This window comes from Sorex fumeus, unplaced genomic scaffold, assembly GCF_029834395.1.
Source record: "Sorex fumeus unplaced genomic scaffold, SorFum_2.1 ptg000010l, whole genome shotgun sequence".
NCBI lineage: Eukaryota > Metazoa > Chordata > Mammalia > Eulipotyphla > Soricidae > Sorex > Sorex fumeus.
In genome coordinates this window covers 34,228,302-34,244,536 of record NW_026606067.1, presented here as the reverse complement: position 1 = coordinate 34,244,536, position 16,235 = coordinate 34,228,302, and the positions used below count along the sequence as shown (strand labels likewise).

The following is a 16,235-nucleotide window of genomic DNA, read 5'->3' as shown; positions in this document are numbered from 1 at the left end:
TAAAATGTTTGAGTATATTTTTATCTGCTACAATATTTGTTGATTTATTAATGTTCTACCGCTAAGTTTCTTTTTTAAAATACCTGTTTCCCCACTAAACTATGAGCTCTTTGAGTGCAAGGATCTGCTCTGATTCATTTCTAAGGTATATAGACTAATCCATACATGTCTTTATATTTAATGAATGAGTAGGTAAGTGAACAAAGAAGTTAAGAAACAGGAACTTTGATAATATCAAATTTTAAATAATGAATATATTACATCATTCATTTAAGAAGATAGGAGAAAATTCATTAAAGAAGATGAGGTATAAAATGCATTTTCACTTAAAGAAAATATATTTAGATAAGAAGAGAAAACCAGGTGCCTGTAATTTTAAAGAGTGGCTTTATGGTGGCTTTGAATGCAACAGCCATCAGACAAAAGAAAAAAGCTTATAAGAGAACCTAAGGAAAATCCAAGAAATCTTTGTTAAGGGATAACTTTCAAAATTTATGCTAGATCCTACACTCCACTAGGAATGGATCCTAGTCTCCATTCTTGAGGCAAGTTGAATTGGGTTTTCAAGAACTAACTGATCTGAAAAAATTCTTCAGAATCTCAGATCAAGTTCTGATAACATTGTCCAGATTTTTTTTAAAAATTAACTCAACCAAGTAACTACTCATAAAGGCATCATTGTAGTCAGATTGAATTCTTTAAGGCTTATTCTTTTATTCATCATTGTTTCTCATAATAGCATAATGGAGGGAAGGAGTTAGAGATGACATTTTACCTAAGCTGAACATTTTTTAAAATGATATATTGGAGTTTGAATTGGCACCTTCTGGTCTTTTGAAACCCTAAACATAAAGAGGCCTGTGTAGATTATAAAGAATATTTAAGGGAAGTAAACTAAGAAACTATATTGCAACCTGCTTAAACTCCTTGTGAGTTCCTGGTTTGAGTGAGGATTTCATTAGATTTACTGGCAGTGGATTAGAGACTCATATCATCAAAGTGCTGATAAGTAAAGAGAAATTATACCCATATACTGAAATAACTTTTTCTCTAAAACAAACCCTATTTTTAATTCCCAACCCAAATCAGCTTATCTAGCAAAGGCAGAAAAGTCTAAGTCCTGTTGTCCTAAAATACAGGTACTAGCTAATGTCAGAGAGCGAATAGTACCACAGTGATGATGCAGCTGGTGTTGTTCTAAAAATAAAAATCAATTTGAAAATACTATTTAATTAAGAGACCCATCATATAAAAGAGAGAAACTGCAAAGAAAAAAACGATCTCTCAAAGCATAACACCTATTGAACTGCAAGCAAACATAGAGACTTACATACCAACATTTTAGAAGCTCTCCATTTCATAAAAAATCCCTTGTCAGTCCCTTTGTACTCACAAAGCGCGTGGACTAGAATAGTCTCTCTCTTCATCAGTTCATAATATTAATAGTTTTAATGTTTTTATTTCTTCCCTGGTGTGGAAGAAATATCTGATACATTCTGATACATTTGTTCTGATACAAATGTTCTGATACATTTTCCTATTTGATCATTGCAATTATCTCATGGAGAAAACAAAACTATGCCTTTTTAGAAATGAAACTCTGAAAGCTTGAGTGACTTCCAAAGGTCATGCATCTAGCACAGACTTTGAATTCAACTATATATATATTTGCTTCAACATCTCGTGGCTTCTTGGGGCAATTCCAGGAGGTACAATATACCCTGCAGAACTCTCTGCTGCTTAAATAGTGGGAATGTTTCTCAAGGTATCGGATTTACCAAGGCTTCCCGGGCAATAGGCATTTTTCTGCAGAAAACCCAGGAACTCTGGAGCTAGAATTCACAACCCAAAGCTATATTTGAACTGGTTCAATTGAGGATTGGGGAATAGCAGTCAGTCAGTACTCTCTTCAAATACAATAAATGCTCCTAATGTTTATATTTGTGAATTTATTTCCAAGATTGGGGGACTTCCAGTTAATTAGCCTCATGTATCCTGGGGACTTAGGCTGAAAATGCAGTATTCATGTAGGTGCTTTCTATCTAAATAGAGCTACTCAATGCATGCTAAATAATTCATTCCCCTATGAGACCAGACATGCTTGGTTTGGTCTCATCTAGATCCCATCTTTTAGAGACATAATACACTTCTGAATTTTTCGTCTTAAAGAAAACAATGCAAAAAAAAAACCCAAGTGCTAGCTTTCTCTTGTTGCTACGAAGACTGGTTATCTAAACTGCCATCCAAGATGCTCCCATCAAAATTACAAGATTTATCATTTCACTAACACAAATCCCAACCTTCTTGTTTTCTGAAAAAAATCATTTTAGCAGAGGCAGGGGGAGGGGCGAACGTAGTGGGTTTCCAACATAACACGTTCTTGTCTTATTGGCAATGGGTTCTGGAGGAGGGGAAAGCTTCCAGGTGGCCGGAAGCGGGTCTGGTAGCAGCTTTGGTCAGTGTCACGTCACGTCGAGCAGAAGCGGAGCCGTTGCCAGAAGTCTTTTCAGCACAACACTGCAGAGTTCTACCTGGTCCTGCTTCCCCACCGCAGAAACCCGCCAACAGCTCGGGCTCCCTCGGCCTGAGGACAGCCAGTGACGTATTGCAAGGGACAGCCGCAGGTTTAAAAAGCCTGAGCTGAGTTGAGAGCAACCGACAGCATCTGTGCGGTGTGCGGTGTGCGGTGTGGTGTGTGTGTGTGTGTGTGTGTGTGTGTGTGTGTGTGTGTGTGTGTGTGTTGGGGCTGGGGAGGAGGAGGGTAGTGGGGGGGGGGGGGTCTGGTGAGCATCTCAAACTCTGAAATGTAAGGGGTTGGGCGGGCCACGTGACTCCAGGGAGGCGGAGTCTAGCGTGCTGGAGAAAGACTGGCAGACCTCTGGGAGGAGTGCAGGGGGCGGCTGGGGGGAGTCATCTGAATAATTGAGGAGCTGTTGGGCAGCTGCCGCCGCTCCTCAGCCGTCGCCAGCCCGCATCCGAGCTGGAGAGACCGAAGCCGGCGCTGGCAGTGCGGACGGAGCCCGGGCAGCCCCGGCAGCCGGCTCCTCGCTCCCACCTCCCGGTGAGTGCAGTTCCGCCCGCGCCGCAGCCCTGAGCCCCGCGCCTCTCGCCTCCCGCCGGTCCCCCAGAGAGCGGGGTGACCGCCTCGGGTTGGAGGGACCTGGGAGCCGGGCTGCCGGGAGGAGGGGGCCTCGGGACGTGGCGCAGCAGCTGCGGGGGCGCTCGGGAGAGGGTCCCCCGGGGGGAAAGAGGAGCTAGGTCAGGACGACTCCAGCCCAGACTCGTTGCAGGGCCCGGAGGGGGTCAGGGGGCGGGGAAGGGGGGACCCCGCTTCACTGCAAGGAGGGGCTGGGGGAAACGCGGCCCCCCGGCGCGGTCACATCAAGCAAGAGGAGGAGGAGCCGCGGTCCGTGCCCGAGCTCCGGGTGTCCACAGTCCGGGGCCGACCCTTTCCTCTCTGGCCCCGGCTCCTGCGCAGCTCGGACTGAGCCCGAGGGAAGGAAGAGACGCTCGGCCGGCCGCAGCCCAAGGAGGGAGGGAGGGAGAGAGAGGGAGGGCGGGGACTGTGTCTGCCCGTTTACCTGGGAGCAAACTCTTCAAAGGGTCTCCAGCTGCGCCCGGTGCCCGGAGCAGGCCGGGGAGCGCTGGTGAGAGAACTGTGACAAGCCGGAGGGACAGCGAGAGGGGAGAAGTGGCTCGGGATGCTCCTTGGCCCCGGGGGGGACAGCCCCCGAGAAGGAAAAGCATCTCCCCGGACAAACGCACGCAGTTCGAGGCGCGTCCTTCCCCATCCATCCCTGAGCGCGTCGGTTTCCTCTGGCTCCCGAGGGCCGGGAAGCGGGGGACCGCGCAGGACAGGATGCTGCCCTGACGCTCCTGCCCCTCCTGCGCTGCGAATTTGATATTGAGGGCGAAGAGTCCGTTAGAAGCCGCCCGATGACCACCAGTGGAGGGTGGACAGGGAAAGGCGGGGAGAAGGCCTGAACGGCTACTCTGGCCAGTTCCTGCCACTCCGAGCCCCACTACCTGTGCGAAGCCGGGTTCGAGGTTTTGAATCGAGAGGCGCCTCCGGTGCAGGGCAAGGGGGTTCTGGCTTAAAGCGGCGTAGCGGGTTCTTTCTTGGTCGGAGTTGTCCAAGGACCACACGGTAAACCGGCCTCCTCGAGGGTCTAGGAGAACCCCAAGGGCAGGATCCCAGGGGCTGGGCCTGAGTGCAAACCCTAGGCGTGGCGTGGCGCTGTCCTCGGTGCTGAAAGTTGCGGCGAGCTATTCCTCGGGAACTGAAACTGCGTAAGAAGCAGCGGAAGGAAGACCCTTGAACGAGGATTTAGACAGGTGCCTCGGTTTCCCCTACCCCCATACCCGGACTCCTCCGTTAGAAAGATTCCGCGCATTCGTGGGTAGAGCAGAAAGGAGTGGTGTCACCCCAGCTTTAATAATTTCGGGTGGTGCTGCGTGGATCCGACCGTTTATAAAGTGTTGGGAGAGTGGAGATGCTGCTATGATAAACACTTATGTCGCTTTCAGGAACCAGAGAATTGTGCTTCTACACAAAGGAGGAGGGTGATTCATTAATGTAGAGACTGGCCTTTCTCTTCCTGGCTACTCCTCTCTCTCTCTCTCTCTCTCTCTCTCTCTCTCTCTCTCTCTCTCTCTCTCTCTCGTTGTTTACATCTTCTAGAAAGAGATCTCTAAGCAGCGCTGTTTGTTTATTTGATTGGCCTTTTATACCTTTTATATTATGAATAAGATGAGGAGAGAGCTAAGCCAATATTATGACACCAAGTTAAAAAAATATTTATTGCACACCTAAATCTGCATTCATTTAAATTTCACATGGCTGCTGGCTGTGAGAATTGCAGAGACGAGAGAACTAATGTTAGGTATATAGAATCCAGAGCTTTGATCAAAGTTCGGGTTTTACCTAACCTCCAAGCCCAAGCAAATTCTACGGAAATGAATTCTAAGACATTCTATCTTGGGGAGCTCTGATTGTGGGTTATAGCAAGAGAAAGTCACAGGAGGAGGCCTGTTTTCTTTCTCACCTACTGCTCTCTCTTCCAGCCCTCTTCCCTTTCCTCTGTTCACCCACCCACTGACACTCTCTCCCTCCGCAGGAACTGTTTTTGTGCATGCTGCTTGAGATACCACTATTCAGACAATTTCTTTAGCTAACAGCTTTTAAGTCAATGGACAATGATTATCCTGTAATGAAATGAAAGTAAAGATAACTAAAAAAAAGTATACTAAATGTTTCTTATTAAGGCTAAGGACTACTTTTACTGATTGCTAATTATAATGAGGTTCTATCATCCCACAAATCAGTGAAAACAAAGGTAACTCTCTCATGCATTTACTAATCCAAAGCAAAAGCAAAATACTATTATTTTACTGATTCCTTCTGGTTTTCATTAAAGATCCTGACCTTAAAAATCAAGTCTGTGAAGTAAAATCTGCTGGAGTTCTGATTAGAACCGTAAACATTTACCAACCATTTACTCGCATACTTTGCACCTATTGCCAGTGTAATTCCTGATCTATGCTAGAACTCCTGAAGCCGAGGCATTTTCATATATCCCTGATTTAGTCAGGAGATAATATAAGTCAGCCATTTTTAGTGGCTCACCATTTTGATAACTAAATATTTTTTCTCCTTTAACTCAAGACTAATAAAATGCTTAGAATAAAAGCTTGCAATGAAACTATGCCAAATGATTCTTTTTTAATTAAATTGATTTTTATTGAATCACCATAAGATACAGTTACAGAGCTTTCATGATTGGGTTTCAGTCGTACAGTGTTCCAACACCCATCCCTCCACCAGTGTACATTAGCCACCACCAATATACCCCGTATCCCTCCTGCCACGACCCCCTCTCCAGCCTGACTCTATGGCAGGCACTTTTCTTCTCTCTCTCTTTCTCTCTCTCTCTTAAAACTTTCAACCCATTTATTGAGAGTCATTGTTTAAGTGTCTCATAAAACTTGCTTACCTCTTGGAAAGGCCTGAATTTTGGAGAGAGAAAATATTTTCCTTGAACTGAAAAGAGTTTGATTTTCACTATCATTATCTTAAAGAGTTTACTGATTTTATATCCCAGGAAAGGAAGGCACCTGACAACGTAACTTGAAACTCACGCTTATAATATAAAATTAATCACTTAATAAAGTAATTGACAAATATCATATTATAACAGAAATTCTATGGTAGTAGGTGCTGGAATCCTATAGCCTAACATATGGATGCTTAATAAATACTAGTTTAATTTAGGTCATGTTTTCCAGGTCAGTGTATAATCATACAATCAACAATCAAGAAATTAATATTTCTGGCACTTTTATCAAATAAAATAGGAGACAAAGAACAACAAATCTCATCTGACAGTCACATTTCTAAACCTATTGAGGGCATAGGTAGTGATGTCAAAACAGATTTCTCCTGAAAACAGTACCTTGATACCTTCCTGCAGGGAACAAGGAACAAACAGGAATAAACCAGCACAAAGGGCCTTGTATCTCTTTGCAAGGAGACAACATCATAAACTCGATGCTTAAGTGTTGTTGTATGTTACTTTCAACTTTATTTTTTTTTAATTTTTATTAGTGAAACACTATGAGGTACAGTTGTAGACTTACAAATTTTTGTGCTTGGGTTTCAATTATACAATGATCAAATACCCATCCCTCTACCAGTGCCCATTTTCCACCACCACAGGTCCCAGTATCCCTCCCATCCCCCATGTCCCCCATCCCACCCTGCCTCTGTGGCAGGGCATTCCCTTTTGTTCTCTCTCTCCTTTTTGGTGTTGTGGTTTGCAAAAGAGATATTGAGTGGCAATCATGTTTAGTCTCTAGTCTACTTTCAGCATGCTTCTCCCATCCTGGGAGGATCCCCCCAACACCCTTTATTTGGTGCTCCTTCTCTATCTGAGCTCCCTTTTCCCCTAGCATGTGTGGCTGGCCTCCAAGCCATGGAGCAAAATTCCTGGCACTAATCTCGGCCATTCTTGGGTGTTAGTCTCCTATTTTGTTACTTTATGTTCCCCAGCTGAATGCAATCTTTCTATGTCTATTCCTTTCTTTCTGACTCATTTCGCTTAACATGATGCTTTCCATGTAGTACCACTTGTTTTCTCGAGAAAGTATTTTATTGGTCTTAGTTATTGTTTTGTTGTTTTTAAGAAGTTTTATTGGATCACCTACAATTTTATTGGAGATACATTTACAAACTTGCATTATTACATTTCAGTCACATAATGCTCGAGCACGCATCCCTCTACCAGTGCACATTTTCCACCACTATTGTTCCCAGTGTCCCACCTGCCATCCCCCATCCTCACTCCCACTCCCTGCCTCTGTGGCTGGTAGAATCTGTCTTATTCTCTCTCTAATTTGGGGCATTATGCTTTACAATACAGATAGTAAGAGGTCACCATGTTTGGTCCTTGGTCTACTTTCAGCCCACACCTCCCATTCATGGTGATCCCTCCAACTATTATTTGCTTAGTAGTTCCTTCTCCATCCCAACTTCCCTTTCCCCCAGCATGTGGGCCTGGCTTCCAAACTGTGGTGCCATCCTCCTGGCCTTATCTCTACTGTCCTTAGGTGTTAGTCTCATTATGCTACCTTATATTCCACAAATGAGTGCAGTCATTCTATGTCTGTTCCTCTCTTTCTGACTAATTTCACTTAGCATGATACCTCCATGTTCGGTCTTCATTATTATTGCAGGCAGTCTTCATTGTTTCTATATTCAGAACGATCTCAGTTTAGAATAAAAGCATATATAAATTAGAGGAGAGCTGCTGACATCACAGTATGGCAGATAACAAAATATTATCCTTTTCAGGTGTTATTGGGCCTCCTTTTAATAATTTTAACTTTTGATTACTGTCTTCCAAAAAGTGAAAGAAAAATAGACCATCTGTTTTACAGAGTCAAAAGGCAAATGCCTAGAATTAACAGATTCTTATTTGCCAAAGGCATGGTAATTCAGTACAAGAAAATTGTCTAACAAATGAGCACACTAATTTCTATTGCCTATTTGTTTTCAAATCATTCTTTTCTTTGTTTTAAAATATTAAAGAATTTTTAGTACTTCACCCATGTTTCTGAATATTGTAATTTGTCTTCATAACTATAAATAAAATACTTTATTCATTAGAGATAATATTTATACTATTTGAATAGTAAGTATACTATTTGACAATATTTTTTATTTACACTTAACCCAACTTTATCATTTTACAAGTAAAAAATTTGAACTTGAGAACCAAAAGCGAGATTAATAACAGAGGCAACTATATGAATTAGGCCTTTTCTTTTTCAATCCATATTCTAGACATCTTTTAGCATCATGCATATTTTCATTAGCTATGAAAACATATTAAGTAAAGGAGTTTAATATTTTTACTAGAGTTTTTTGAAGTAGAAAAGTAAATAAGCTTTAAGATTGTTTTCCTTTATACTCTCAGTGAAATAAGTATTGATTACAGATAGTCAATAGGAAAAAATTTTGTGTTTTTTTCCGTGAGAAATAAAAGTAGACATAAAGCCATAGAATAATTGTTGGAAGAATTTGGGCAAAGTTTAACTCCTCTTGTCTTCATCATATTCATTGCTAAAATATGAAAGTTTGATTAATATTTCAGATCCTGCAAGCTGTGCCATTTTAGGGTTCTATGAAAGAGAGTCAACTGCTAAAATAGTCCAGCCTTACTTTATTGCACCCTGATCAAAAATATGTGACGATTCTTTGTATATCATTATTTACTGATATTCTGATATTTCATGCTATTAACCCAGTAACCACGATATTAATCACGATCATGATCATCCTGTTGTTCGTCGATTGCCTCGAGCAGGCCCCAGTAACGTCTCCTTCATCCTCGCCCTGAGATTTTAAAAAGTGCCACATTCAAGGCTCTTTCAGGGTTAGGAGAATGAGACCCATCATTGTTACTGGTATTTGGCATATTGGGTACGCCATGGGGAGTTTGCCAGACTCTGCCGTGTAGGCAGGTAACATTCGGTAGCCTGCCAGGTTGTCCAAAGTAAGAATGAGATAATAAGATGTTCGGGAGCTGGGTTTTATAGTCTCTGGGTCTTGGTTGTTGACGGGATTACACCGCGCCAGGGGGCCAGTTTGTGGGTGTGACCCCTGCCTACTGGAATATGGAGGATCTGGGTGGAGGATGCTCAGCCCCGATCCAAGCAGGCTTGGACGATATCAATAAGAACAACAATAATGATGATAATAGCTAACATTATTTTCTTTTCTCTGTGACCCTGCAATGTTGGAAATGTCCGTGGGTTTTTTTTTGTGGGATACAGTTGAAATCTCCTAATTGTTCAGGAGATTCAGGTATCCCTGCCAGTGACTTCAATGTCCAGTGCTGCGTGGTCCCTGAAGTGTTTGACCAAGTCATACTGGCGGTTCTCGGGAGCCATTCTGCATACAGAGCCATTCTCAGCATGAAGAAGCCTCTAGAGCTATACCTAGGAATGCCTGAAGAATCACATAGTGCCAGGGATCAAACCAAATAGACCATTTTCTAGCTATACACCTTAATCCTGGTACTATCTCTCTGACCCCAATGTTTCTGTTCTTAACCATCTTGCTACACTGCTACTTTTAAAGCCATGATTTTCTCAGATAATTTATATGCTACTTATAGTTCATTTAACACAGATCATTTATCTGGGAAATTTCCATTTTATAAACATTTTCTAGCAATAAGAGCAATAAGAGGATAAAAAGAACCTCGGATCCCTGGTTGTTATGGAGTTACATAGGAATCTTTATTGTCTTTCTAAAAGATGACTCTTACGCTTTTGCTATAAATGCCACTAATGCCACTGATCAATTGCTTGTTTTAGTTTCAATCAATTATATGGCTCAGTGTTGAATGTAGTTGTTTGAAGACTTCTGCATACAATAAGAAGCACTCTGCTGCTTTTCTGATAATGTATAGGCAGGCTGAATTTACAAGACATGGGAGCTAGTGCAGAATCCAGCATCATAGATTCACTGACCAGTGAATGGTGTTTCTGTTTCCAAGCTTTTGACTCAGTGATCACCAAGAATCTTGGCTTTCAAGACAGAGAAGAAAGCTCCAGAGTGTTATTTCCTAATGGTGGACTCTGGTCAAGAGTAATATTTAAACATTAAAAATTATTTCTCTTTAAACTATTTTACCATTTTAATCATTTATGCAAAACACTATCCTACCTATCTATTGCATTGTGAGTTTCAATGTATATTAAATCTGTTAATGGCCTCATGGTGATTCTCTAATAAAAAAATTTAAAAAAAGAAAAAATCTGTTAATGGGCATCCAGCACTTCATAAAATATGCCTAATATACCCAAAGTGCTCTTACTGAAGCTATATTTATATATTATTCTAGTTTCTAGTTTGATAAAATAACCACATATCCCATTGACATGAAAACCAATTTTAGAATGCATAATTCTTATTCATCTTTTGTGGTTTCCTAGATACTTTGTGAAAATAATCTAGGAGTTAGCTGAGACTAGGTATCCAATCTTAGTTTAAAAATAGCTGCTAGACTGAACCAGAACCATTTAACTTCTTGAAGTCTCAGTTTTCTTAGTTTTAAGATGGGGCATAGAAACTTTCCCTTGTGTCACAAAGACCAGTGAGCATTTATAAACTCATTTATAAAGCTTAAAGAGTATACAATAGAAAGGAAGGGTCTTTCCATCCCTTTAATCTTAGTGAGATATAACTCTCAAGTGGCTGCTATCCAGTCCTAAACCAAGGTTAACAACTAAAGTATTTTTAAATTCACTTTCTTTATAATTATTTTCTTTTAGGTTGAGAATATCTTGGTTCTACACTTCTGTGTATAGAAACTTATTATTATGGCATGGAAAGACTACTGGTTTCTTCTAAAATCAATTGTTCTCATCTGAGGGGTAGTGTCTTACTAAAAGGTATTTATTTTATTGTCACAGACAATATGGAGGTTGGGTATTGCTACTGTTTTTGGTGGACTAATATCATAAATGCTAAATATTTGCATTATGCAGGAGGAACATCATAATAATATGTTTTGGGTATCAATTACACTCCTTTTCTCCTAAAAAGTGCTGCTCTAAGGTAATGTTCTATTCATGGCTCCTAATTCCCCAATTGATGTGGACAGAATTTTCTTTTTGACTATTTTCCCAAGGGAAATCTAACTATTCTCACTGGAGAGCTATAGGATCTCAGAAATAGTACCAGGTTTATAATAATTTTACTGAGTAGAAACATATGGTGGCATAGAACAATAATTTTCAAACTGGTTCTCAGAAACTTCTACAAGAAGTTCTCTCCAACTTCAGCAAGGAGAAGGAATTTCTCTAGATTAACAGGCCTGTAATAGACAACTCAAACTAAAAGTCTATTACTTGGACTTTGGCATTTGGAGACCCAAAAGTAGTGAAACATGATCATGAAAACAACAATCGTCTCAGTTCACTGGATAAATACTAAATTATAACCTTCCTTTGTGACAAGATTGAGTTTTCCTAAGCACAGGACACAATTCCTGCCCTCAAGTCATCAACAGTATAACTGTTAAATAGGAGAAACTCCACTTATTATGATGTGATGCGATATACTTTATCATATTATAAGAGCAGCTTCATCAGGAGAAAAAAATGATTCATGCATCAGAGAAATTACCATTGAACTATACGAATGGATTTTGAATGATATGTAATATTTTCTAATGTGGATAAATAAAAGATCAACATTTGCTTCTGCTGTTCTGCTCTTCAATTTCTAAGCAAATTAGAACAGTATACTCAAATGCTAGAAGTATGAGTGCAAGTGAGACATGTGTAAGTTGATAAGGTTAGATAATATCTGATAGTGACCTGGCTGGGAATGGTGAGAGGTCATAATGGAAATAATCTAAAAAGAATAGACTATGGCTGGATAAATGCATTTATTCAGCCTGGAATCTATCCCCTGGAGGCACTTAAAAGAGATATTTTGGATTATTATTGAATTCATGGCTGTTTCATGGCAGATACTAGAACCAAGAAGTCAAATCTCTTAGCTCAAGGAACCTCAGAAATCACCCTAGTCCTCTTTCTGTGTGGATTATAGTTAAAGAAGTTATAACCCATAGATATTAAAAGACTTGCTAACGTTCAGCCACCAAATTGGTAGCATGACAAAGGCTGCCTTCTTATTTTATAGCCTTTGTCCTGCTCTGTTCTGCCTTCAGAGATTTTTTGTCATTATTTGGAGCACAATTATGATTGTTCAGTATTGATGAAGCTCTAAATACTACCACTATTAAGATCAGGTACCTCATTAAAACCAGGTAGATTCGTTCTGTGTTGCTCCTACATGAGAGCATTTTCTTCATATACATAACAAACAAAAAGCCCAACACATAGGTATAGCATTCTTCTTCCCCCTCACATACCCTTCCCTGCTCCTTGTTTCAAACTGCTGTAGATTATAGATGCACAGCTTGAACAGAAGGCATCTTAATCTCTGGTGGTTTTGTAAATAATATGCTGTTCACGCTGGCATATAAATGATCACAGCCTCTCTATTTTCTAGATGAGGGAGCCTTCAGAAAGATGAAGTTGCCTACACACAGCACATCAGAGATAGAATTTCAGATTCTAAAGCACCAGTCTTCTTTGTATTAGGTTTGAATTTCCACCCATCTGCACACCCGTAATAATTGATCACAGTCTTAAATTTCTTCTTAGAGACAAGTTAGTCTGTTCCCACTTTCCTCTCTTAGACCACCTTGCCTTCACATCTAATATAATGAATAGTTGATAAATTATCTAAACTAATCCACTCTTTCTAGGTGAGTGGAAACAGAAAGCTAACTAGGTAAGCTACTTGCTCAAGGTTGCAGAATTAAAATTAACACTATAATCATATTCACTACTTCTCAGTTCAGTGCCTCTTCCCTCCACACCAATCTGCTGCTTCTCAATCATAAATAACAGCATTTTTCCATTCTCCATCATTTCCACTTTTATTTTTAGCAAAACCCTTTTAAAGATGAATGAACGTTCCAAGGTTTATTCCAGAACCTTGTATAGAATGTCCATAACTTACCCCTCATACTGTATTGATTTATCAATCACATTAAGAAGCTGTATATTGAAAAGCTGATCTAGACAATATGTATTGTCACTGCTTAGGTGGGGATCATGACTGAAAATAGGGTACCCAAGAAAATGAAGGACATAGTGCATTACTAATCACTTAGAAATTGAGCAAAGTTCACACAAATATTACTGTAAGTGGCAGATTATTAGATTCATAATCTCAGAGACTAGGCTATTGGATAGATTTAAGCAATATTGGTAATAATAAAAAAAAGAAAAAGTCAAACTCTAAATGTTTTCTGCTCCAGGAGTAGGGGGTTTTCACTGAATTTATCATCGTGATGCCTTTAGTTTAGTATACACAAAGATAATGGGAAATATTTTTTTAAAGAAAAATCAATGGAGCTCAAGATTTCTGTTTTGTTTTTTCTTAGAAATTCTTTTGAGACCAAACATGTGTTTTTAAATAATTTTTATTTAATTAAATAACAGTCTTTGGCTTTGGCTGCCGGAGCCCTGGTCGGGGCGGGGAGGAAAGCTCAACCCACTCCCCTCCAAGGGGCCCCGGCGGCGAGGACAGTCAGGCGTGGGGGCAGGAGACTGCACTGTTCTCTTCCGGGAGCTGGTTTTTATAGTCTCTGAGTCTTAGCCGTTGATGGGATTACACGGCTCCAGAGGGCCAGTTGGTGGGTGTGACCCCCGCCTACTGGAATTTGGAGGATCTGGGTGGAGGATGCTTGGCCCAAAACCGAGTAGGCTTGGAGATCTCGGCCCCGGAACCCGCGTGACTTTGTCCCTCTGCCAGGACCAGCCACCACCATGCTAAGACCACTCTCTGCACACATGAAGGTACTGGCAGAGGGACAAAGTCACGCGGGTTCTGTGGCCGAGATCTCCAAGCCTACTCGGATTTGGACCAAGCATCCTCCACCCAGATCCTCCAAATTTCAGTAGGCGGGGGTCACACCCACCAACTGGCCCCCTGGCGCCGTGTAATCCCATCAACGGCCAAGACTCAGAGACTATAAAAACCAGCTCCCAGAACCGCGCGGCCGCGAATGCGGCCTATTATGACATCTATTATCTCATTCATAACATCCTATTATGACATCTTATTACCTCATTCCTACTTTGGACAAACTGGCAGGTTACCGAATGCAGCCTGCCCACAGGGCAGAGTCTGGCAAACTCCCCTTGGTGTACCCAGTATGCCAAATACCAGTAACAATGATGGGTCTCATTCTCCTAAAGAGCCTTGAATATAATCTCAGGGCTAGGATGAAGGAGATGTTACTGGGGCCTGCTCGAGGCAATCGATGATTAACAGGATGATTTGTGATTTGTGATTGTGAAATAACAGTTATTTACAAAGGTATTGATAGTTGTCTTTAGGCATATAGTATTTCAACACCAATCCCACCACATATCAACTTCCCTTCACCAGTGATCACATTTTCCATCCCCATTCCATCCCCCACCCCACCTTCACTTCATCCACACATACACCTGTCACCTTGACAAGCACATTTACAAAGTTCAGTGGTTGCATCTTAGAGTTCATGTTTTCAGTGTTGCTGAGTCTGTAAAAAAAAGGTGGAGGTTCAGTAAATATGATATTGAAAAGAGGAGTATAGAAGAGGGGACAAAATCCAAGAACGTTTTTTTATCTGAAAAAGTCTTTATTTCATTTATTTGAATTTTTAAAAAAAATTTTTATTACGATCCATGATTTACAACATCACTGATAGTGGCATTTTAGGCGTACAATAATTCAACACTAATCCCTCCACCTGCGTCAACTTCCCTTCACCAGATATTCAAAATCATATCATATTTTACGTTATAGTTCCATAAAATGGGAATGTTTGTGACCTGGCCAAGTCATTCAGATCCTGGTGATAGTGGGAAAACCCAGTGAATGATCAAAGATAACTGAATCGTAAGTATGAGAGGTAAAACAACAGTTAAGGTGCTCGTCTTGCATGTGGTTGATGCAAGTCAATCCCCAGAACCACATATGGTTCCCCAATCACTAGAAGTGATCCCTGAACACAGAGCTAGGAGGAAGCCCTGAGCACCGTGGAATATGACCCCCCCAAAACAAGACAAAACAAAATCCAACCAGATCATCACTTCTTTGTTTTATTTTGATTTTCCTTCAGGGCCTAAAATGGCAGTGCCCAGGGATTACCTCTGGCTCTCTGTTCAGGAACTATTCTAGGAGGTGCTCATGATGCTTATGCCATATCAGACTGAACCAAGGTCATCCATGCACAGGGCAAGTGCCTTAACCTCTGTACTCTCTCTCTGGCCTTTCATAACTTTTTTTAAAAAAGATAGTTTTTGTTCATTTTGATGAATGCCAGGGTCTGTGGTGTGAGATGATGTCTCATTGTAGTTTTAATTTGCATTTGCCTGAAAATTAGTGATAGAGAGCATTCTTTAAATGTTTTATTTTATTTAGTCACCGTGAAATTACAGTTATTCATGGTTGGTTTTCAGGCATAGGATGTTTCAAGGCCGATCTCTTTATCAGCGTCACTTGCCTCCACAGTGGAGGCAGCCCTATTTGCCTCCACCCACCAATCTGCTTCTATGTGAAGCACAATTTTTTTTAATGTTTGAGGCTGTTCATCTGATTCCCTTCTATTTTATTTTTTTTCCTTAAATTTTTATTACTGAAACACCATGAGGTACAGTTGTAGACTTACAAATTTTTGTGCTTGGGTTTTGATTATACAATGATCGAATACCATCCCTCCACCAGCGCCCATCCTCCACCATCACAGTCCCATCATCCCTCCCACCCCCCGTACCCCCCATCCCACCCTGCCTCTGTGGCAGGGCATTCCCTTTTGTTCTCTCTCCTTTTGGGCCTTGTGGTTTGCAAGAGAGGCATTGAATGGCAATCATGTTTGGTCTATAGTCTACTTTCAGCATGTTTCTCCCATCTTGGGAGAATCCTCCCAACACCCTTTATTTGGTGCTCCTTTCTCTATCTGAGCTTCCTTTTCACCTGGCACGTGTGGCTGGCCTCCAAGTCATGGAGCAAAATTCCTGATACTAATCTCGGCCACTCCTGGGTGTTAGTCTCCTATTCTGTTACTTTATGTTCCCCAGATGAATGCAATCTTTCT

The 16,235-nt window shown here is 41.2% G+C and overlaps 1 protein-coding gene across 2 annotated transcripts in view; it reads left to right on the top strand.

The window, feature by feature from the left end:
• Positions 1 to 2,967: 2,967 nt before the first annotated feature.
• The window catches only part of SLC7A14 (solute carrier family 7 member 14), a 139,800-nt gene continuing 126,532 nt past the window's right edge, over positions 2,968 to 16,235 (top strand). Inside the window, exon 1 of one of the 2 annotated variants that reach the window (XM_056110619.1) lies at positions 2,968 to 3,061. The gene's annotated coding sequence lies outside the window, so the exon portion shown is untranslated. Of the gene's footprint in view, positions 3,062 to 4,218; positions 4,336 to 16,235 lie in introns of those variants that run through there. The other variant, XM_056110620.1, reaches the window with a different exon arrangement.